Source organism: Pongo pygmaeus, chromosome 16, assembly GCF_028885625.2.
Source record: "Pongo pygmaeus isolate AG05252 chromosome 16, NHGRI_mPonPyg2-v2.0_pri, whole genome shotgun sequence".
NCBI lineage: Eukaryota > Metazoa > Chordata > Mammalia > Primates > Hominidae > Pongo > Pongo pygmaeus.
This window is the reverse complement of record NC_072389.2, coordinates 593,789-615,650: the sequence shown is the minus strand read 5'-3', so window position 1 is coordinate 615,650 and position 21,862 is coordinate 593,789.

The following is a 21,862-nucleotide window of genomic DNA, read 5'->3' as shown; positions in this document are numbered from 1 at the left end:
CGGGAGCCCGCGGGCCTCTCTCTGCCCGTGTCCGTCCGTGAAATTCCGGCCGGGGCTCCCCGCGATGGCTCTCCCGACACCTTCGGACGGCCCCCTCCCCGCGGAAGCCCGAGGACGAGGACGGCGAAGGAGACTCGTCTGGACCCCGAGCCAAAGCGAGGCCCTGCGAGCCTGCTTTGAGCGGAACCCGTACCCGGGCATCGCCACCAGAGAAGGGCTGGCCCAGGCCATCGGCGTTCCGGAGCCCAGGGTCCAGATTTGGTTTCAGAATGAGAGGTCACGCCAGCTGAGGCAGCACCGGCGGGAATCTCGGCCCTGGCCCGGGAGACGCGGCCCGCAAGAAGGCAGGCGAAAGCGGACCGCCGTCACCGGATCCCAGACCGCCCTGCTCCTCCGCGCCTTTGAGAAGGATCGCTTTCCAGGCATCGCCGCCAGGGAAGAACTGGCCAGAGAGACGGGCCTCCCGGAGTCCAGGATTCAGATCTGGTTTCAGAATCGACGGGCCAGGCACCCGGGACAGGGTGGCAGGGCACCCGCGCACGCAGGCGGCCTGTGCAACGCGGCCCCCGGTGGGTGTCACCCTGCTCCCTCGTGGGTCACCTTCGCCCACGCCGGGGCGTGGGGAACGGCGCTTCCCGCACCCCGCGTGCCCTGCGCGCCTGGGGCTCTCCCCCAGGGGGCTTTCGTGAGCCAGGGAGCGAGGGACGTCCCCGTGCTCCAGCCCAGCCAGGCCGCGCCGGCACGAGGGATCTCCCAAGCGGCCCCGGCACGCGCGGATTTTGCCTACGCTGCCCTGGCTCCCGCGGACGGGGCGCTCTCCCACCCTCAGGCTCCTCGGTGGCCTGCGCACCCGAGCAAAGGCCGGGAGGACCGGGACCCGCAGCGCGACGGCCTGCCGGGCCCTTGCGCGGTGGGACAGCCTGGGCCGGCTCAAGCGGGGCCACAGGGCCAAGGTGGGCTTGCGCCACCCGCGTCCCAGGGGAGTCCGTGGTGGGGCTGGGGCCAGGGTCCCCAGGTCGCCGGGGCGGCGTGGGAACCCCAAGCCGGGGCAGCCCCACCTCCCCAGCCCGCGCCCCCGGAGGCCTCCGCGCGGCAGGGGCAGGTGCAAGCCATCCGGGCGCCCCCGCAGGCGGGGCTCTTCCAGGAGCCGGGGCGCTCGTCTGCACTCCCCTCCGGCCTGCTGGATGAGCTCCTGGCGAGCCCGGAGTTTCTGCAGGGGGCGCAACCTTTCCTAGAAACGGAGGCCCCGGGGGAGCTGGAGGCCTCGGAAGAGGCCGCCTCGCTGGAACCACCCCTCAGCGAGGAAGAATACCGGGCTCTGCTGGAGGAGCTTTAAAAGGACGCGGGGCTGGGACGGGGTCGGGGCAGGGCGGTGGCCGGTGGCCTCTCTTTCGCGGGGAACACCTGGCTCGGCGTGGAGGGGCGTGTGTTCCCTCCGGGCCGACCCGCCTGGGATTCCTGCCTTCCAGGTCTAGGCCCGGTGAGAGACTCCACAGAGCGGAGAGCTGCCATTCTTTCCTGGGCATCCCGGGGATCCCAGCGCCGGCCCAGGTACCAGCAGGTGGGCCGTGTACTGTGCACGCGCGGGTTCGCGGGCAGCCGCCTAGGCTCTGGGAGCAGCCCGGGCAGAGCTCTCTTGCCTTTCCGCCACCCCACCCCGTCCTGACCAACCCCTCGCCACCCACACCCCGCACCCCCCAACCCCCACCCACGGAAAATGCGTCCTCCCCTGGGCTGGGTGGAGAACCCCGTCCCGCGAAACACCGGGCCCGCGCAGCGTCCGGGCCCGCCATCCCTCCAGCGGCGGCTCGCCTCCTCTTCGCCTCCGCTCCACCGTCGCCCGCCCGCCCGCCCGCCCTTGCCCCTGCAGCCTCCCAGCTGCCACCGTGGAGCGCCTGGCGGCTGAACGCAGACCCCAGGCCCCGCGCACGCTGGCGATGCCGACCGTTCCAGTCGGGAGGGAAGGCGGGCAGAGATGGAGAGACGAACGGGAGACCCAGAGGGGCCGAAGGATGGGCGGAGGGAAGTTGGGAGGGAGGGAGGCAGGGAGGGAGGGAGGGAGGGAGAGAGAGGGAGGCAGTGAGGAACGGAGGGAGAGACAGAGCGACTCAGGGACAGACGGCGGGCGGGAGGGAGCCAGGGACAGAGGGAGGAAGGCAGAGAGAATAAACGGTCTCTGGCCTCCGGGAGCAACGGGACCCCCGCGCTCCGGGAAAAGGGTAAGCGCCCGGCGCGGGCTGAGGGCTGGGCCCACGGCCACCGCGTCGGGCCGGCGGGGCACCCATTCGCCCCGATTCCGTGGCCCAAGGAACGGGCGGCTTCCTCAGAGACAAAAGACCGGGACCCGGTTTGCCGTCGGGTTTTCAACCGCGTGGTTCACAGACCGCACTTCCCCAGGCTGAGCCTCGCAAGGGAGCGCCAGGCCGACAGCCCCGACCACAGAGGAGCCACACTCAGGACGACTGAAGCGTGATTTGGGATTCCACGCTGCTGTGCCCTCTGCAAGGGGGCCTGTTGCTCACGTCTCTCCGGCCCCTGAAAGGCTGAGCATGTTGACTGTTTGCTTCCGGAGCTCTGCGGGCACCCACAGGCATCCAGGGAAGGGTGGAAGACTGGCATGGTGTCTCTTCGCTCCCCTTGCCAGTTTCCAAACCGGCCACACTGCAGACTCCCCATGTTGCGGGACACAGGAATCCATCGTCAGGCCATCACGCCGGGGGATGCATCCTTTCCCTGGGGTCTCGCTCTGGTCTTCTGCGTGGGAATGAACGAGAGCCACACGCCTGTGCGTGTGTGAGACTGTCACGGCCACGGCGACACCCACAGGCATTGCCTCATTCACGGAGAGAGGGCCTGGAAATCTCAGGACTCCCACGGAGGTTCAGTTCCACACTCCCCTCCAGCCTTCCAGGCTGGATTCTCCCTGCTGAAGGCGCGTGGGAGCCCAGAGAGCGGCCTCCAGTTCCCGCGGGATTCCTGGAGAGGTCCGGAGAGCCAGACCCCGAAACCCGCCCCCCTCACCCCTTCCCCCTCTACCCCTTCCGCTTCGTCCCTCCCGCCCCCACCGCCACCCCCGCCCCCACCACCAGCGTCACCACCACCACCACCACCACCACCGCCCCCCCTCCCCCCGGCCCCAGGGGGCCTCCACGCCCTGGGACCCTTCCGGAGGGCGGGCTGTCCCAGGGCTCACCGCCATTCATGAAGGGGTGGAGCCTGCCTGCCTGTTGGTCTTTATAAGAGCGGCTGGCTGGCTGTCCGGGCCGGTCTCCTGGCTGCACCTGCGCCCAGTGCACAGGTCGGCTGAGGTGCCCGGGAGCCCGCGGGCCTCTCTCTGCCCGTGTCCGTCCGTGAAATTCCGGCCGGGGCTCCCCGCGATGGCTCTCCCGACACCTTCGGACGGCCCCCTCCCCGCGGAAGCCCGAGGACGAGGACGGCGAAGGAGACTCGTCTGGACCCCGAGCCAAAGCGAGGCCCTGCGAGCCTGCTTTGAGCGGAACCCGTACCCGGGCATCGCCACCAGAGAAGGGCTGGCCCAGGCCATCGGCGTTCCGGAGCCCAGGGTCCAGATTTGGTTTCAGAATGAGAGGTCACGCCAGCTGAGGCAGCACCGGCGGGAATCTCGGCCCTGGCCCGGGAGACGCGGCCCGCAAGAAGGCAGGCGAAAGCGGACCGCCGTCACCGGATCCCAGACCGCCCTGCTCCTCCGCGCCTTTGAGAAGGATCGCTTTCCAGGCATCGCCGCCAGGGAAGAACTGGCCAGAGAGACGGGCCTCCCGGAGTCCAGGATTCAGATCTGGTTTCAGAATCGACGGGCCAGGCACCCGGGACAGGGTGGCAGGGCGCCCGCGCACGCAGGCGGCCTGTGCAACGCGGCCCCCGGTGGGTGTCACCCTGCTCCCTCGTGGGTCACCTTCGCCCACGCCGGGGCGTGGGGAACGGCGCTTCCCGCACCCCGCGTGCCCTGCGCGCCTGGGGCTCTCCCCCAGGGGGCTTTCGTGAGCCAGGGAGCGAGGGACGTCCCCGTGCTCCAGCCCAGCCAGGCCGCGCCGGCACGAGGGATCTCCCAAGCGGCCCCGGCACGCGCGGATTTTGCCTACGCTGCCCTGGCTCCCGCGGACGGGGCGCTCTCCCACCCTCAGGCTCCTCGGTGGCCTGCGCACCCGAGCAAAGGCCGGGAGGACCGGGACCCGCAGCGCGACGGCCTGCCGGGCCCTTGCGCGGTGGGACAGCCTGGGCCGGCTCAAGCGGGGCCACAGGGCCAAGGTGGGCTTGCGCCACCCGCGTCCCAGGGGAGTCCGTGGTGGGGCTGGGGCCAGGGTCCCCAGGTCGCCGGGGCGGCGTGGGAACCCCAAGCCGGGGCAGCCCCACCTCCCCAGCCCGCGCCCCCGGAGGCCTCCGCGCGGCAGGGGCAGGTGCAAGCAATCCGGGCGCCCCCCCAGGCCGGGCTCCTCCAGGAGCCGGGGCGCTCGTCTGCACTCCCCTCCGGCCTGCTGGATGAGCTCCTGGCGAGCCCGGAGTTTCTGCAGGGGGCGCAACCTTTCCTAGAAACGGAGGCCCCGGGGGAGCTGGAGGCCTCGGAAGAGGCCGCCTCGCTGGAACCACCCCTCAGCGAGGAAGAATACCGGGCTCTGCTGGAGGAGCTTTAAAAGGACGCGGGGCTGGGACGGGGTCGGGGCAGGGCGGTGGCCGGTGGCCTCTCTTTCGCGGGGAACACCTGGCTCGGCGTGGAGGGGCGTGTGTTCCCTCCGGGCCGACCCGCCTGGGATTCCTGCCTTCCAGGTCTAGGCCCGGTGAGAGACTCCACAGAGCGGAGAGCTGCCATTCTTTCCTGGGCATCCCGGGGATCCCAGCGCCGGCCCAGGTACCAGCAGGTGGGCCGTGTACCGCGCACGCGCGGGTTCGCGGGCAGCCGCCTAGGCTCTGGGAGCAGCCCGGGCAGAGCTCTCTTGCCTTTCCGCCACCCCACCCCGTCCTGACCAACCCCTCGCCACCCACACCCCGCACCCCCCAACCCCCACCCACGGAAAATGCGTCCTCCCCTGGGCTGGGTGGAGACCCCGGTCCCGCGAAACACCGGGCCCGCGCAGGGTTCGGGCCCGCCATCCCTCCGGCAGCGGCTCGCCTCCTCTGCGCCTCCGCTCCACCGTCGCCCGCCCGTGTCCCTGCAGCCTCCCAGCTGCCACCGTGGAGTGCCTGGCGGCTGAACGCAGACCCCAGGCCCCGCGCCGGCGATGCCGACCGCTCCAGGCGGGAGGGAAGGCGGGCAGAGTTGGAGTGACGAACGGGAGACCCAGAGGGGCCGAAGGATGGGCAGAGGGAAGTTGGGAGGGAGGGAGGGAGGGGGGGAGGGAGGGAGAGAGAGGGAGGCAGTGAGGAACGGAGGGAGAGACAGAGCGACGCAGGGACAGAGGGCGGGCGGGAGGGAGCCAGGGACAGAGGGAGGAAGGCAGAGAGAAAAAACGGTCTCCGGCCTCCGGGAGCAACGGGACCCCCGCGCTCCGGGAAAAGGGTAAGTGCCCGTCGCGGGCTGAGGGCTGGGCCCACGGCCGCCGCGTCGGGAGGGCGGGGCACCTATTCGCCCTGATTCCGTGGAACAAGGAACGGGCAGCTACCTCAGAGACAAAAGCCCGGGACCCGGGTTGCCGTCGGGTTTTCACCCGCGTGGTTCACAGACCGCACATCCCCAGGCTGAGCCTCGCAAAGGAGCGCCAGGCCGACAGCCCCGACCACAGAGGAGCCACACTCAGGACGACTGAAGCGTGATTTGGGATTCCACGCTGCTGTGCCCTCTGCAAGGGGGCCTGTTGCTCACGTCTCTCCGGCCCCCGAAAGGCTGAGCATGTTGACTGTTTGCTTCCGGAGCTCTGCGGGCACCCACAGGCATCCAGGGAAGGGTGGAAGACCGGCATGGTGTCTCTTCGCTCTCCTTGCCAGTTTCCAAACCGGCCACACTGCAGACTCCCCATGTTGCGGGACACAGGAATCCATCGTCAGGCCATCACGCCGGGGATGCATCTTTTCCCTGGGGTCTCGCTCTGGTCTTCTGCGAGAAGACCTCCCAAGGTGCTGGGATTACAGGTCAGAGCCACCGCGCCCGGTCTGTACTTGTGTCTTTTCCAAAATTGACTATTTGGGGATAAGCTTAACATCCTCACTGCCTGCCTTTGCCCCCCACAAGTAATTAGCATACGCCTAAATAAAGTTTAAGCAAGCTAGCTCCACTATTCCCAAGCATGCATAATCTAGGGTCTAGTCTTTAGAAGTATAAAGGACAAATCGTAGGAGTACAACTACAGAAAATGTTGTACCCAAACTGGAAAGGCTTAAGTGATCAATTGACGGATTTGTGTTTCCTATGGAAGAGGGTAGAAGGCAGAGTGCTAATATAGATATATAGGGGAGAAGAGGACAGGGCTTTTATGAAATGAATGCAGTCAAATCTTGGGAAAAGTTTCTTAAGTAGCATGAATGTTAGAGAGAGGATTCATGCAATTTCAATCTTAGCCGTGTCTAAAAATATCAAGACATAGCCAGCAGTTTTTGAAAAATAAATTATTCTCAACAAAACTATTAATGAGACTGATGAGGTGTTTCCTTTATTTTTTGTCTTCCAGTTACTTGGGTTTCACAGTCACATATTCAAGGGAGCGTACGGCTGTTTGGTAAAATGAGAGAATTCCACATCATGTTTTTGTTTGTTTGTTTTTAAAGATGAAAGAGCTGAACAACCTTGTTTGGTGTTAGCAATACCACCAGATTGTTCAAATTTCTTTAGAATCGTACTCCTTAAATTACACTGTGATGTAGTTTCAAAAATGGTCTGTAATGGCCTGTGAATTGACAGCTCATTAGGACATTCTTCAGTTTGGCTGAAACCAAAAAACCTGAAACCGTCGAAATTGAAAAATAATGGGGTTTGCCAAATTCTGCTTCTTACACTTTCACCTACCACGCCGTGTTCAAATAGTGTGCTTGATAAGTATCGGAAACTTAAGGTACTCTTAATTTCAGTATAGTTTCACCAAAGTGGTATTCTTTGTGAGAAAGCCATAATCTCATCAGTAAAGCCTTTCGAAAAGATCCAACGGAAAATATGAGCTAGCAACTCATCATGACAAGAAAGTAAAATTCAGGAAAAATCCTAAGGCAGAGCAGCTTCAGGCTTCGGTGTGATACTATCATAGTCTGGGCGCAGTGGCTCACGCCTATAGTCCCTTCACTTTGGGAAGGCAAGTTGGGGCAGGTCACCTGAAGTCGGCCGTTGAAGACCACCCTGGCCCAAATGGTGAAACCTCCTCTACACTTTAAACGAAAGACAAAAATTTGCCTGGCGTGGTGGCGTGCTCATTTAGTCCCAGCTAGGCTGGAGGCTGAGGCAGGAGAATGCCTTGAGCCTAGGATGCGGAGGCTGCAGTGAGCTGAGCTCAGGCCACTGTAATCCAGCCTGGGGGACAGAGGGAGACACTGTCTCAAAAATAAATAAATAAGTACATAAATAAATAAATAAAATGAAATGAAATTGAAATAATATTTTCACATTCCCCTCACCCGGCCCATTTTATTTTCAGAGAATTGGATAAACCACCTGTTTCCCTGTGCGTTAGAGATTTTTTTCCTCAGACATTGAAGTTTTCTAAGTGCAACTCCATAAAAAGTCTCATTTTTAGCGTAAATAGTTTCTTTATGGTTGTGAAACGTGAACTTTGCGATTCTGTGAGGAAGACTGAATTCTGAAGTACCCCCTGCATTTCCCGCCCCTCGCGTCCCAGGGGAGTCCGTGGTGGGGCTGGGGCCAGGGTCCCCAGGTCGCCGGGGCGGCGTGGGAACCCCAAGCCGGGGCAGCCCCACCTCCCCAGCCCGCGCCCCCGGAGGCCACCGCGCGGCAGGGGCAGGTGCAAGCCATCCGGGCGCCCCCGCAGGCGGGGCTCCTCCAGGAGCCGGGGCGCTCGTCTGCACTCCCCTCCGGCCTGCTGGATGAGCTCCTGGCGAGCCCGGAGTTTCTGCAGGGGGCGCAACCTTTCCTAGAAACGGAGGCCCCGGGGGAGCTGGAGGCCTCGGAAGAGGCCGCCTCGCTGGAACCACCCCTCAGCGAGGAAGAATACCGGGCTCTGCTGGAGGAGCTTTAAAAGGACGCGGGGCTGGGACGGGGTCGGGGCAGGGCGGTGGCCGGTGGCCTCTCTTTCGCGGGGAACACCTGGCTCGGCGTGGAGGGGCGTGTGTTCCCTCCGGGCCGACCCGCCTGGGATTCCTGCCTTCCAGGTCTAGGCCCGGTGAGAGACTCCACAGAGCGGAGAGCTGCCATTCTTTCCTGGGCATCCCGGGGATCCCAGCGCCGGCCCAGGTACCAGCAGGTGGGCCGTGTACTGCGCACGCGCGGGTTCGCGGGCAGCCGCCTAGGCTCTGGGAGCAGCCCGGGCAGAGCTCTCTTGCCTTTCCGCCACCCCACCCCGTCCTGACCAACCCCTCGCCACCCACACCCCCCACCCCGGACATTGCGTCCTCCCCTGGGCTGGGTGGAGAACACCGTCCCGCGAAACACCGGGCCCGCGCAGCGTCCGGGCCCGCCATCCCTCCAGCGGCGGCTGGCCTCCTCTTCGCCTCCGCTCCACCGTCGCCCGCCCGCCCGCCCGCCCTTGCCCCTGCAGCCTCCCAGCTGCCACCGTGGAGTGCCTGGCGGCTGAACGCAGACCCCAGGCCCCGCGCACGCTGGCGATGCCGACCGTTCCAGGCGGGAGGGAAGGCGGGCAGAGATGGAGAGAGGAACGGGAGACCCAGAGGGGCCGAAGGATGGGCGGAGGGAAGTTGGGAGGGAGGGAGGCAGGGAGGGAGGGAGGGAGGGAGAGAGAGGGAGGCAGTGAGGAACGGAGGGAGAGACAGAGCGACTCAGGGACAGACGGCGGGCGGGAGGGAGCCAGGGACAGAGGGAGGAAGGCAGAGAGAATAAACGGTCTCTTGCCTCCGGGAGCAACGGGACCCCCGCGCTCCGGGAAAAGGGTAAGCGCCCGGCGCGGGCTGAGGGCTGGGCCCACGGCCACCGCGTCGGGCCGGCGGGGCACCCATTCGCCCCGATTCCGTGGCCCAAGGAACGGGCGGCTTCCTCAGAGACAAAAGACCGGGACCCGGTTTGCCGTCGGGTTTTCAACCGCGTGGTTCACAGACCGCACTTCCCCAGGCTGAGCCTCGCAACGGAGCGCCAGGCCGACAGCCCCGACCACAGAGGAGCCACACTCAGGACGACTGAAGCGTGATTTGGGATTCCACGCTGCTGTGCCCTCTGCAAGGGGGCCTGTTGCTCACGTCTCTCCGGCCCCTGAAAGGCTGAGCATGTTGACTGTTTGCTTCCGGAGCTCTGCGGGCACCCACAGGCATCCAGGGAAGGGTGGAAGACTGGCATGGTGTCTCTTCGCTCCCCTTGCCAGTTTCCAAACCGGCCACACTGCAGACTCCCCATGTTGCGGGACACAGGAATCCATCGTCAGGCCATCACGCCGGGGGATGCATCCTTTCCCTGGGGTCTCGCTCTGGTCTTCTGCGTGGGAATGAACGAGAGCCACACGCCTGTGCGTGTGTGAGACTGTCACGGCCACGGCGACACCCACAGGCATTGCCTCATTCACGGAGAGAGGGCCTGGAAATCTCAAGACTCCCACGGAGGTTCAGTTCCACACTCCCCTCCAGCCTTCCAGGCTGGATTCTCCCTGCTGAAGGCGCGTGGGAGCCCAGAGAGCGGCCTCCAGTTCCCGCGGGATTCCTGGAGAGGTCCGGAGAGCCAGACCCCGAAACCCGCCCCCCTCACCCCTTCCCCCTCTACCCCTTCCGCTTCGTCCCTCCCGCCCCCACCGCCACCCCCGCCCCCACCACCAGCGTCACCACCACCACCACCACCACCACCGCCCCCCCTCCCCCCGGCCCCAGGGGGCCTCCACGCCCTGGGACCCTTCCGGAGGGCGGGCTGTCCCAGGGCTCACCGCCATTCATGAAGGGGTGGAGCCTGCCTGCCTGTTGGTCTTTATAAGAGCGGCTGGCTGGCTGTCCGGGCCGGTCTCCTGGCTGCACCTGCGCCCAGTGCACAGGTCGGCTGAGGTGCCCGGGAGCCCGCGGGCCTCTCTCTGCCCGTGTCCGTCCGTGAAATTCCGGCCGGGGCTCCCCGCGATGGCTCTCCCGACACCTTCGGACGGCCCCCTCCCCGCGGAAGCCCGAGGACGAGGACGGCGAAGGAGACTCGTCTGGACCCCGAGCCAAAGCGAGGCCCTGCGAGCCTGCTTTGAGCGGAACCCGTACCCGGGCATCGCCACCAGAGAAGGGCTGGCCCAGGCCATCGGCGTTCCGGAGCCCAGGGTCCAGATTTGGTTTCAGAATGAGAGGTCACGCCAGCTGAGGCAGCACCGGCGGGAATCTCGGCCCTGGCCCGGGAGACGCGGCCCGCAAGAAGGCAGGCGAAAGCGGACCGCCGTCACCGGATCCCAGACCGCCCTGCTCCTCCGCGCCTTTGAGAAGGATCGCTTTCCAGGCATCGCCGCCAGGGAAGAACTGGCCAGAGAGACGGGCCTCCCGGAGTCCAGGATTCAGATCTGGTTTCAGAATCGACGGGCCAGGCACCCGGGACAGGGTGGCAGGGCGCCCGCGCACGCAGGCGGCCTGTGCAACGCGGCCCCCGGTGGGTGTCACCCTGCTCCCTCGTGGGTCACCTTCGCCCACGCCGGGGCGTGGGGAACGGCGCTTCCCGCACCCCGCGTGCCCTGCGCGCCTGGGGCTCTCCCCCGGGGGGCTTTCGTGAGCCAGGGAGCGAGGGCCGTCCCCGTGCTCCAGCCCAGCCAGGCCGCGCCGGCACGAGGGATCTCCCAAGCGGCCCCGGCACGCGCGGATTTTGCCTACGCTGCCCTGGCTCCCGCGGACGGGGCGCTCTCCCACCCTCAGGCTCCTCGGTGGCCTGCGCACCCGAGCAAAGGCCGGGAGGACCGGGACCCGCAGCGCGACGGCCTGCCGGGCCCTTGCGCGGTGGGACAGCCTGGGCCGGCTCAAGCGGGGCCACAGGGCCAAGGTGGGCTTGCGCCACCCGCGTCCCAGGGGAGTCCGTGGTGGGGCTGGGGCCAGGGTCCCCAGGTCGCCGGGGCGGCGTGGGAACCCCAAGCCGGGGCAGCCCCACCTCCCCAGCCCGCGCCCCCGGAGGCCTCCGCGCGGCAGGGGCAGGTGCAAGCCATCCGGGCGCCCCCCCAGGCGGGGCTCCTCCAGGAGCCGGGGCGCTCGTCTGCACTCCCCTCCGGCCTGCTGGATGAGCTCCTGGCGAGCCCGGAGTTTCTGCAGGGGGCGCAACCTTTCCTAGAAACGGAGGCCCCGGGGGAGCTGGAGGCCTCGGAAGAGGCCGCCTCGCTGGAACCACCCCTCAGCGAGGAAGAATACCGGGCTCTGCTGGAGGAGCTTTAAAAGGACGCGGGGCTGGGACGGGGTCGGGGTAGGGCGGTGGCCGGTGGCCTCTCTTTCGCGGGGAACACCTGGCTCGGCGTGGAGGGGCGTGTGTTCCCTCCGGGCCGACCCGCCTGGGATTCCTGCCTTCCAGGTCTAGGCCCGGTGAGAGACTCCACAGAGCGGAGAGCTGCCATTCTTTCCTGGGCATCCCGGGGATCCCAGCGCCGGCCCAGGTACCAGCAGGTGGGCCGTGTACTGCGCACGCGCGGGTTCGCGGGCAGCCGCCTAGGCTCTGGGAGCAGCCCGGGCAGAGCTCTCTTGCCTTTCCGCCACCCCACCACGTCCTGACCAACCCCTCGCCACCCACACCCCGCACCCCCCAACCCCCACCCACGGAAAATGCGTCCTCCCCTGGGCTGCGTGGAGACCCCGGTCCCGCGAAACACCGGGCCCGCGCAGGGTTCGGGCCCGCCATCCCTCCGGCAGCGGCTCGCCTCCTCTGCGCCTCCGCTCCACCGTCGCCCGCCCGTGTCCCTGCAGCCTCCCAGCTGCCACCGTGGAGTGCCTGGCGGCTGAACGCAGACCCCAGGCCCCGCGCCGGCGATGCCGACCGCTCCAGGCGGGAGGGAAGGCGGGCAGAGTTGGAGTGACGAACGGGAGACCCAGAGGGGCCGAAGGATGGGCAGAGGGAAGTTGGGAGGGAGGGAGGGAGGGGGGGAGGGAGGGAGAGAGAGGGAGGCAGTGAGGAACGGAGGGAGAGACAGAGCGACGCAGGGACAGAGGGCGGGCGGGAGGGAGCCAGGGACAGAGGGAGGAAGGCAGAGAGAAAAAACGGTCTCCGGCCTCCGGGAGCAACGGGACCCCCGCGCTCCGGGAAAAGGGTAAGTGCCCGGCGCAGGCTGAGGGCTGGGCCCACGGCCGCCGCGTCGGGAGGGCGGGGCACCTATTCGCCCTGATTCCGTGGAACAAGGAACGGGCAGCTACCTCAGAGACAAAAGCCCGGGACCCGGGTTGCCGTCGGGTTTTCACCCGCGTGGTTCACAGACCGCACATCCCCAGGCTGAGCCTCGCAAAGGAGCGCCAGGCCGACAGCCCCGACCACAGAGGAGCCACACTCAGGACGACTGAAGCGTGATTTGGGATTCCACGCTGCTGTGCCCTCTGCAAGGGGGCCTGTTGCTCACGTCTCTCCGGCCCCCGAAAGGCTGAGCATGTTGACTGTTTGCTTCCGGAGCTCTGCGGGCACCCACAGGCATCCAGGGAAGGGTGGAAGACCGGCATGGTGTCTCTTCGCTCTCCTTGCCAGTTTCCAAACCGGCCACACTGCAGACTCCCCATGTTGCGGGACACAGGAATCCATCGTCAGGCCATCACGCCGGGGATGCATCTTTTCCCTGGGGTCTCGCTCTGGTCTTCTGCGAGAAGACCTCCCAAGGTGCTGGGATTACAGGTCAGAGCCACCGCGCCCGGCCTGTACTTGTGTCTTTTCCAAAATTGACTATTTGGGGATAAGCTTAACATCCTCACTGCCTGCCTTTGCCCCCCACAAGTAATTAGCATACGCCTAAATAAAGTTTAAGCAAGCTAGCTCCACTATTCCCAAGCATGCATAATCTAGGGTCTAGTCTTTAGAAGTATAAAGGACAAATCGTAGGAGTACAACTACAGAAAATGTTGTACCCAAACTGGAAAGGCTTAAGTGATCAATTGACGGATTTGTGTTTCCTATGGAAGAGGGTAGAAGGCAGAGTGCTAATATAGATATATAGGGGAGAAGAGGACAGGGCTTTTATGAAATGAATGCAGTCAAATCTTGGGAAAAGTTTCTTAAGTAGCATGAATGTTAGAGAGAGGATTCATGCAATTTCAATCTTAGCCGTGTCTAAAAATATCAAGACATAGCCAGCAGTTTTTGAAAAATAAATTATTCTCAACAAAACTATTAATGAGACTGATGAGGTGTTTCCTTTATTTTTTGTCTTCCAGTTACTTGGGTTTCACAGTCACATATTCAAGGGAGCGTACGGCTGTTTGGTAAAATGAGAGAATTCCACATCATGTTTTTGTTTGTTTGTTTTTAAAGATGAAAGAGCTGAACAACCTTGTTTGGTGTTAGCAATACCACCAGATTGTTCAAATTTCTTTAGAATCGTACTCCTTAAATTACACTGTGATGTAGTTTCAAAAATGGTCTGTAATGGCCTGTGAATTGACAGCTCATTAGGACATTCTTCAGTTTGGCTGAAACCAAAAAACCTGAAACCGTCGAAATTGAAAAATAATGGGGTTTGCCAAATTCTGCGTCTTACACTTTCACCTACCACGCCGTGTTCAAATAGTGTGCTTGATAAGTATCGGAAACTTAAGGTACTCTTAATTTCAGTATAGTTTCACCAAAGTGGTATTCTTTGTGAGAAAGCCATAATCTCATCAGTAAAGCCTTTCGAAAAGATCCAACGGAAAATATGAGCTAGCAACTCATCATGACAAGAAAGTAAAATTCAGGAAAAATCCTAAGGCAGAGCAGCTTCAGGCTTCGGTGTGATACTATCATAGTCTGGGCGCAGTGGCTCACGCCTATAGTCCCTTCACTTTGGGAAGGCAAGTTGGGGCAGGTCACCTGAAGTCGGCCGTTGAAGACCACCCTGGCCCAAATGGTGAAACCTCCTCTACACTTTAAACGAAAGACAAAAATTTGCCTGGCGTGGTGGCGTGCTCATTTAGTCCCAGCTAGGCTGGAGGCTGAGGCAGGAGAATGCCTTGAGCCTAGGATGCGGAGGCTGCAGTGAGCTGAGCTCAGGCCACTGTAATCCAGCCTGGGGGACAGAGGGAGACACTGTCTCAAAAATAAATAAATAAGTACATAAATAAATAAATAAAATGAAATGAAATTGAAATAATATTTTCACATTCCCCTCACCCGGCCCATTTTATTTTCAGAGAATTGGATAAACCACCTGTTTCCCTGTGCGTTAGAGATTTTTTTCCTCAGACATTGAAGTTTTCTAAGTGCAACTCCATAAAAAGTCTCATTTTTAGCGTAAATAGTTTCTTTATGGTTGTGAAACGTGAACTTTGCGATTCTGTGAGGAAGACTGAATTCTGAAGTACCCCCTGCATTTCCCGCCCCTCGCGTCCCAGGGGAGTCCGTGGTGGGGCTGGGGCCAGGGTCCCCAGGTCGCCGGGGCGGCGTGGGAACCCCAAGCCGGGGCAGCCCCACCTCCCCAGCCCGCGCCCCCGGAGGCCACCGCGCGGCAGGGGCAGGTGCAAGCCATCCGGGCGCCCCCGCAGGCGGGGCTCCTCCAGGAGCCGGGGCGCTCGTCTGCACTCCCCTCCGGCCTGCTGGATGAGCTCCTGGCGAGCCCGGAGTTTCTGCAGGGGGCGCAACCTTTCCTAGAAACGGAGGCCCCGGGGGAGCTGGAGGCCTCGGAAGAGGCCGCCTCGCTGGAACCACCCCTCAGCGAGGAAGAATACCGGGCTCTGCTGGAGGAGCTTTAAAAGGACGCGGGGCTGGGACGGGGTCGGGGCAGGGCGGTGGCCGGTGGCCTCTCTTTCGCGGGGAACACCTGGCTCGGCGTGGAGGGGCGTGTGTTCCCTCCGGGCCGAACCGCCTGGGATTCCTGCCTTCCAGGTCTAGGCCCGGTGAGAGACTCCACAGAGCGGAGAGCTGCCATTCTTTCCTGGGCATCCCGGGGATCCCAGCGCCGGCCCAGGTACCAGCAGGTGGGCCGTGTACTGCGCACGCGCGGGTTCGCGGGCAGCCGCCTAGGCTCTGGGAGCAGCCCGGGCAGAGCTCTCTTGCCTTTCCGCCACCCCACCCCGTCCTGACCAACCCCTCGCCACCCACACCCCCCACCCCGGACATTGCGTCCTCCCCTGGGCTGGGTGGAGAACCCCGTCCCGCGAAACACCGGGCCCGCGCAGCGTCCGGGCCCGCCATCCCTCCAGCGGCGGCTGGCCTCCTCTTCGCCTCCGCTCCACCGTCGCCCGCCCGCCCGCCCGCCCTTGCCCCTGCAGCCTCCCAGCTGCCACCGTGGAGTGCCTGGCGGCTGAACGCAGACCCCAGGCCCCGCGCACGCTGGCGATGCCGACCGTTCCAGGCGGGAGGGAAGGCGGGCAGAGATGGAGAGAGGAACGGGAGACCCAGAGGGGCCGAAGGATGGGCGGAGGGAAGTTGGGAGGGAGGGAGGCAGGGAGGGAGGGAGGGAGGGAGAGAGAGGGAGGCAGTGAGGAACGGAGGGAGAGACAGAGCGACTCAGGGACAGACGGCGGGCGGGAGGGAGCCAGGGACAGAGGGAGGAAGGCAGAGAGAATAAACGGTCTCTTGCCTCCGGGAGCAACGGGACCCCCGCGCTCCGGGAAAAGGGTAAGCGCCCGGCCCGGGCTGAGGGCTGGGCCCACGGCCACCGCGTCGGGCCGGCGGGGCACCCATTCGCCCCGATTCCGTGGCCCAAGGAACGGGCGGCTTCCTCAGAGACAAAAGACCGGGACCCGGTTTGCCGTCGGGTTTTCAACCGCGTGGTTCACAGACCGCACTTCCCCAGGCTGAGCCTCGCAACGGAGCGCCAGGCCGACAGCCCCGACCACAGAGGAGCCACACTCAGGACGACTGAAGCGTGATTTGGGATTCCACGCTGCTGTGCCCTCTGCAAGGGGGCCTGTTGCTCACGTCTCTCCGGCCCCTGAAAGGCTGAGCATGTTGACTGTTTGCTTCCGGAGCTCTGCGGGCACCCACAGGCATCCAGGGAAGGGTGGAAGACTGGCATGGTGTCTCTTCGCTCCCCTTGCCAGTTTCCAAACCGGCCACACTGCAGACTCCCCATGTTGCGGGACACAGGAATCCATCGTCAGGCCATCACGCCGGGGGATGCATCCTTTCCCTGGGGTCTCGCTCTGGTCTTCTGCGTGGGAATGAACGAGAGCCACACGCCTGTGCGTGTGTGAGACTGTCACGGCCACGGCGACACCCACAGGCATTGCCTCATTCACGGAGAGAGGGCCTGGAAATCTCAAGACTCCCACGGAGGTTCAGTTCCACACTCCCCTCCAGCCTTCCAGGCTGGATTCTCCCTGCTGAAGGCGCGTGGGAGCCCAGAGAGCGGCCTCCAGTTCCCGCGGGATTCCTGGAGAGGTCCGGAGAGCCAGACCCCGAAACCCGCCCCCCTCACCCCTTCCCCCTCTACCCCTTCCGCTTCGTCCCTCCCGCCCCCACCGCCACCCCCGCCCCCACCACCAGCGTCACCACCACCACCACCACCACCACCGCCCCCCCTCCCCCCGGCCCCAGGGGGCCTCCACGCCCTGGGACCCTTCCGGAGGGCGGGCTGTCCCAGGGCTCACCGCCATTCATGAAGGGGTGGAGCCTGCCTGCCTGTTGGTCTTTATAAGAGCGGCTGGCTGGCTGTCCGGGCCGGTCTCCTGGCTGCACCTGCGCCCAGTGCACAGGTCGGCTGAGGTGCCCGGGAGCCCGCGGGCCTCTCTCTGCCCGTGTCCGTCCGTGAAATTCCGGCCGGGGCTCCCCGCGATGGCTCTCCCGACACCTTCGGACGGCCCCCTCCCCGCGGAAGCCCGAGGACGAGGACGGCGAAGGAGACTCGTCTGGACCCCGAGCCAAAGCGAGGCCCTGCGAGCCTGCTTTGAGCGGAACCCGTACCCGGGCATCGCCACCAGAGAAGGGCTGGCCCAGGCCATCGGCGTTCCGGAGCCCAGGGTCCAGATTTGGTTTCAGAATGAGAGGTCACACCAGCTGAGGCAGCACCGGCGGGAATCTCGGCCCTGGCCCGGGAGACGCGGCCCGCAAGAAGGCAGGCGAAAGCGGACCGCCGTCACCGGATCCCAGACCGCCCTGCTCCTCCGCGCCTTTGAGAAGGATCGCTTTCCAGGCATCGCCGCCAGGGAAGAACTGGCCAGAGAGACGGGCCTCCCGGAGTCCAGGATTCAGATCTGGTTTCAGAATCGACGGGCCAGGCACCCGGGACAGGGTGGCAGGGCGCCCGCGCACGCAGGCGGCCTGTGCAACGCGGCCCCCGGTGGGTGTCACCCTGCTCCCTCGTGGGTCACCTTCGCCCACGCCGGGGCGTGGGGAACGGCGCTTCCCGCACCCCGCGTGCCCTGCGCGCCTGGGGCTCTCCCCCAGGGGCCTTTCGTGAGCCAGGGAGCGAGGGCCGTCCCCGTGCTCCAGCCCAGCCAGGCCGCGCCGGCACGAGGGATCTCCCAAGCGGCCCCGGCACGCGCGGATTTTGCCTACGCTGCCCTGGCTCCCGCGGACGGGGCGCTCTCCCACCCTCAGGCTCCTCGGTGGCCTGCGCACCCGAGCAAAGGCCGGGAGGACCGGGACCCGCAGCGCGACGGCCTGCCGGGCCCTTGCGCGGTGGGACAGCCTGGGCCGGCTCAAGCGGGGCCACAGGGCCAAGGTGGGCTTGCGCCACCCGCGTCCCAGGGGAGTCCGTGGTGGGGCTGGGGCCAGGGTCCCCAGGTCGCCGGGGCGGCGTGGGAACCCCAAGCCGGGGCAGCCCCACCTCCCCAGCCCGCGCCCCCGGAGGCCTCCGCGCGGCAGGGGCAGGTGCAAGCCATCCGGGCGCCCCCCCAGGCGGGGCTCCTCCAGGAGCCGGGGCGCTCGTCTGCACTCCCCTCCGGCCTGCTGGATGAGCTCCTGGCGAGCCCGGAGTTTCTGCAGGGGGCGCAACCTTTCCTAGAAACGGAGGCCCCGGGGGAGCTGGAGGCCTCGGAAGAGGCCGCCTCGCTGGAACCACCCCTCAGCGAGGAAGAATACCGGGCTCTGCTGGAGGAGCTTTAAAAGGACGCGGGGCTGGGACGGGGTCGGGGTAGGGCGGTGGCCGGTGGCCTCTCTTTCGCGGGGAACACCTGGCTCGGCGTGGAGGGGCGTGTGTTCCCTCCGGGCCGACCCGCCTGGGATTCCTGCCTTCCAGGTCTAGGCCCGGTGAGAGACTCCACAGAGCGGAGAGCTGCCATTCTTTCCTGGGCATCCCGGGGATCCCAGCGCCGGCCCAGGTACCAGCAGGTGGGCCGTGTACTGCGCACGCGCGGGTTCGCGGGCAGCCGCCTAGGCTCTGGGAGCAGCCCGGGCAGAGCTCTCTTGCCTTTCCGCCACCCCACCACGTCCTGACCAACCCCTCGCCACCCACACCCCGCACCCCCCAAACCCCACCCACGGAAAATGCGTCCTCCCCTGGGCTGCGTGGAGACCCCGGTCCCGCGAAACACCGGGCCCGCGCAGGGTTCGGGCCCGCCATCCCTCCGGCAGCGGCTCGCCTCCTCTGCGCCTCCGCTCCACCGTCGCCCGCCCGTGTCCCTGCAGCCTCCCAGCTGCCACCGTGGAGTGCCTGGCGGCTGAACGCAGACCCCAGGCCCCGCGCCGGCGATGCCGACCGCTCCAGGCGGGAGGGAAGGCGGGCAGAGTTGGAGTGACGAACGGGAGACCCAGAGGGGCCGAAGGATGGGCAGAGGGAAGTTGGGAGGGAGGGAGGGAGGGGGGGAGGGAGGGAGAGAGAGGGAGGCAGTGAGGAACGGAGGGAGAGACAGAGCGACGCAGGGACAGAGGGCGGGCGGGAGGGAGCCAGGGACAGAGGGAGGAAGGCAGAGAGAAAAAACGGTCTCCGGCCTCCGGGAGCAACGGGACCCCCGCGCTCCGGGAAAAGGGTAAGTGCCCGGCGCAGGCTGAGGGCTGGGCCCACGGCCGCCGCGTCGGGAGGGCGGGGCACCTATTCGCCCTGATTCCGTGGAACAAGGAACGGGCAGCTACCTCAGAGACAAAAGCCCGGGACCCGGGTTGCCGTCGGGTTTTCACCCGCGTGGTTCACAGACCGCACATCCCCAGGCTGAGCCTCGCAAAGGAGCGCCAGGCCGACAGCCCCGACCACAGAGGAGCCACACTCAGGACGACTGAAGCGTGATTTGGGATTCCACGCTGCTGTGCCCTCTGCAAGGGGGCCTGTTGCTCACGTCTCTCCGGCCCCCGAAAGGCTGAGCATGTTGACTGTTTGCTTCCGGAGCTCTGCGGGCACCCACAGGCATCCAGGGAAGGGTGGAAGACCGGCATGGTGTCTCTTCGCTCTCCTTGCCAGTTTCCAAACCGGCCACACTGCAGACTCCCCATGTTGCGGGACACAGGAATCCATCGTCAGGCCATCACGCCGGGGATGCATCTTTTCCCTGGGGTCTCGCTCTGGTCTTCTGCGAGAAGACCTCCCAAGGTGCTGGGATTACAGGTCAGAGCCACCGCGCCCGGCCTGTACTTGTGTCTTTTCCAAAATTGACTATTTGGGGATAAGCTTAACATCCTCACTGCCTGCCTTTGCCCCCCACAAGTAATTAGCATACGCCTAAATAAAGTTTAAGCAAGCTAGCTCCACTATTCCCAAGCATGCATAATCTAGGGTCTAGTCTTTAGAAGTATAAAGGACAAATCGTAGGAGTACAACTACAGAAAATGTTGTACCCAAACTGGAAAGGCTTAAGTGATCAATTGACGGATTTGTGTTTCCTATGGAAGAGGGTAGAAGGCAGAGTGCTAATATAGATATATAGGGGAGAAGAGGACAGGGCTTTTATGAAATGAATGCAGTCAAATCTTGGGAAAAGTTTCTTAAGTAGCATGAATGTTAGAGAGAGGATTCATGCAATTTCAATCTTAGCCGTGTCTAAAAATATCAAGACATAGCCAGCAGTTTTTGAAAAATAAATTATTCTCAACAAAACTATTAATGAGACTGATGAGGTGTTTCCTTTATTTTTTGTCTTCCAGTTACTTGGGTTTCACAGTCACATATTCAAGGGAGCGTACGGCTGTTTGGTAAAATGAGAGAATTCCACATCATGTTTTTGTTTGTTTGTTTTTAAAGATGAAAGAGCTGAACAACCTTGTTTGGTGTTAGCAATACCACCAGATTGTTCAAATTTCTTTAGAATCGTACTCCTTAAATTACACTGTGATGTAGTTTCAAAAATGGTCTGTAATGGCCTGTGAATTGACAGCTCATTAGGACATTCTTCAGTTTGGCTGAAACCAAAAAACCTGAAACCGTCGAAATTGAAAAATAATGGGGTTTGCCAAATTCTGCTTCTTACACTTTCACCTACCACGCCGTGTTCAAATAGTGTGCTTGATAAGTATCGGAAACTTAAGGTACTCTTAATTTCAGTATAGTTTCACCAAAGTGGTATTCTTTGTGAGAAAGCCATAATCTCATCAGTAAAGCCTTTCGAAAAGATCCAACGGAAAATATGAGCTAGCAACTCATCATGACAAGAAAGTAAAATTCAGGAAAAATCCTAAGGCAGAGCAGCTTCAGGCTTCGGTGTGATACTATCATAGTCTGGGCGCAGTGGCTCACGCCTATAGTCCCTTCACTTTGGGAAGGCAAGTTGGGGCAGGTCACCTGAAGTCGGCCGTTGAAGACCACCCTGGCCCAAATGGTGAAACCTCCTCTACACTTTAAACGAAAGACAAAAATTTGCCTGGCGTGGTGGCGTGCTCATTTAGTCCCAGCTAGGCTGGAGGCTGAGGCAGGAGAATGCCTTGAGCCTAGGATGCGGAGGCTGCAGTGAGCTGAGCTCAGGCCACTGTAATCCAGCCTGGGGGACAGAGGGAGACACTGTCTCAAAAATAAATAAATCAGTACATAAATAAATAAATAAAATGAAATGAAATTGAAATAATATTTTCACATTCCCCTCACCCGGCCCATTTTATTTTCAGAGAATTGGATAAACCACCTGTTTCCCTGTGCGTTAGAGATTTTTTTCCTCAGACATTGAAGTTTTCTAAGTGCAACTCCATAAAAAGTCTCATTTTTAGCGTAAATAGTTTCTTTATGGTTGTGAAACGTGAACTTTGCGATTCTGTGAGGAAGACTGAATTCTGAAGTACCCCCTGCATTTCCCGCCCCTCGCGTCCCAGGGGAGTCCGTGGTGGGGCTGGGGCCAGGGTCCCCAGGTCGCCGGGGCGGCGTGGGAACCCCAAGCCGGGGCAGCCCCACCTCCCCAGCCCGCGCCCCCGGAGGCCACCGCGCGGCAGGGGCAGGTGCAAGCCATCCGGGCGCCCCCGCAGGCGGGGCTCCTCCAGGAGCCGGGGCGCTCGTCTGCACTCCCCTCCGGCCTGCTGGATGAGCTCCTGGCGAGCCCGGAGTTTCTGCAGGGGGCGCAACCTTTCCTAGAAACGGAGGCCCCGGGGGAGCTGGAGGCCTCGGAAGAGGCCGCCTCGCTGGAACCACCCCTCAGCGAGGAAGAATACCGGGCTCTGCTGGAGGAGCTTTAAAAGGAAGCGGGGCTGGGACGGGGTCGGGGCAGGGCGGTGGCCGGTGGCCTCTCTTTCGCGGGGAACACCTGGCTCGGCGTGGAGGGGCGTGTGTTCCCTCCGGGCCGACCCGCCTGGGATTCCTGCCTTCCAGGTCTAGGCCCGGTGAGAGACTCCACAGAGCGGAGAGCTGCCATT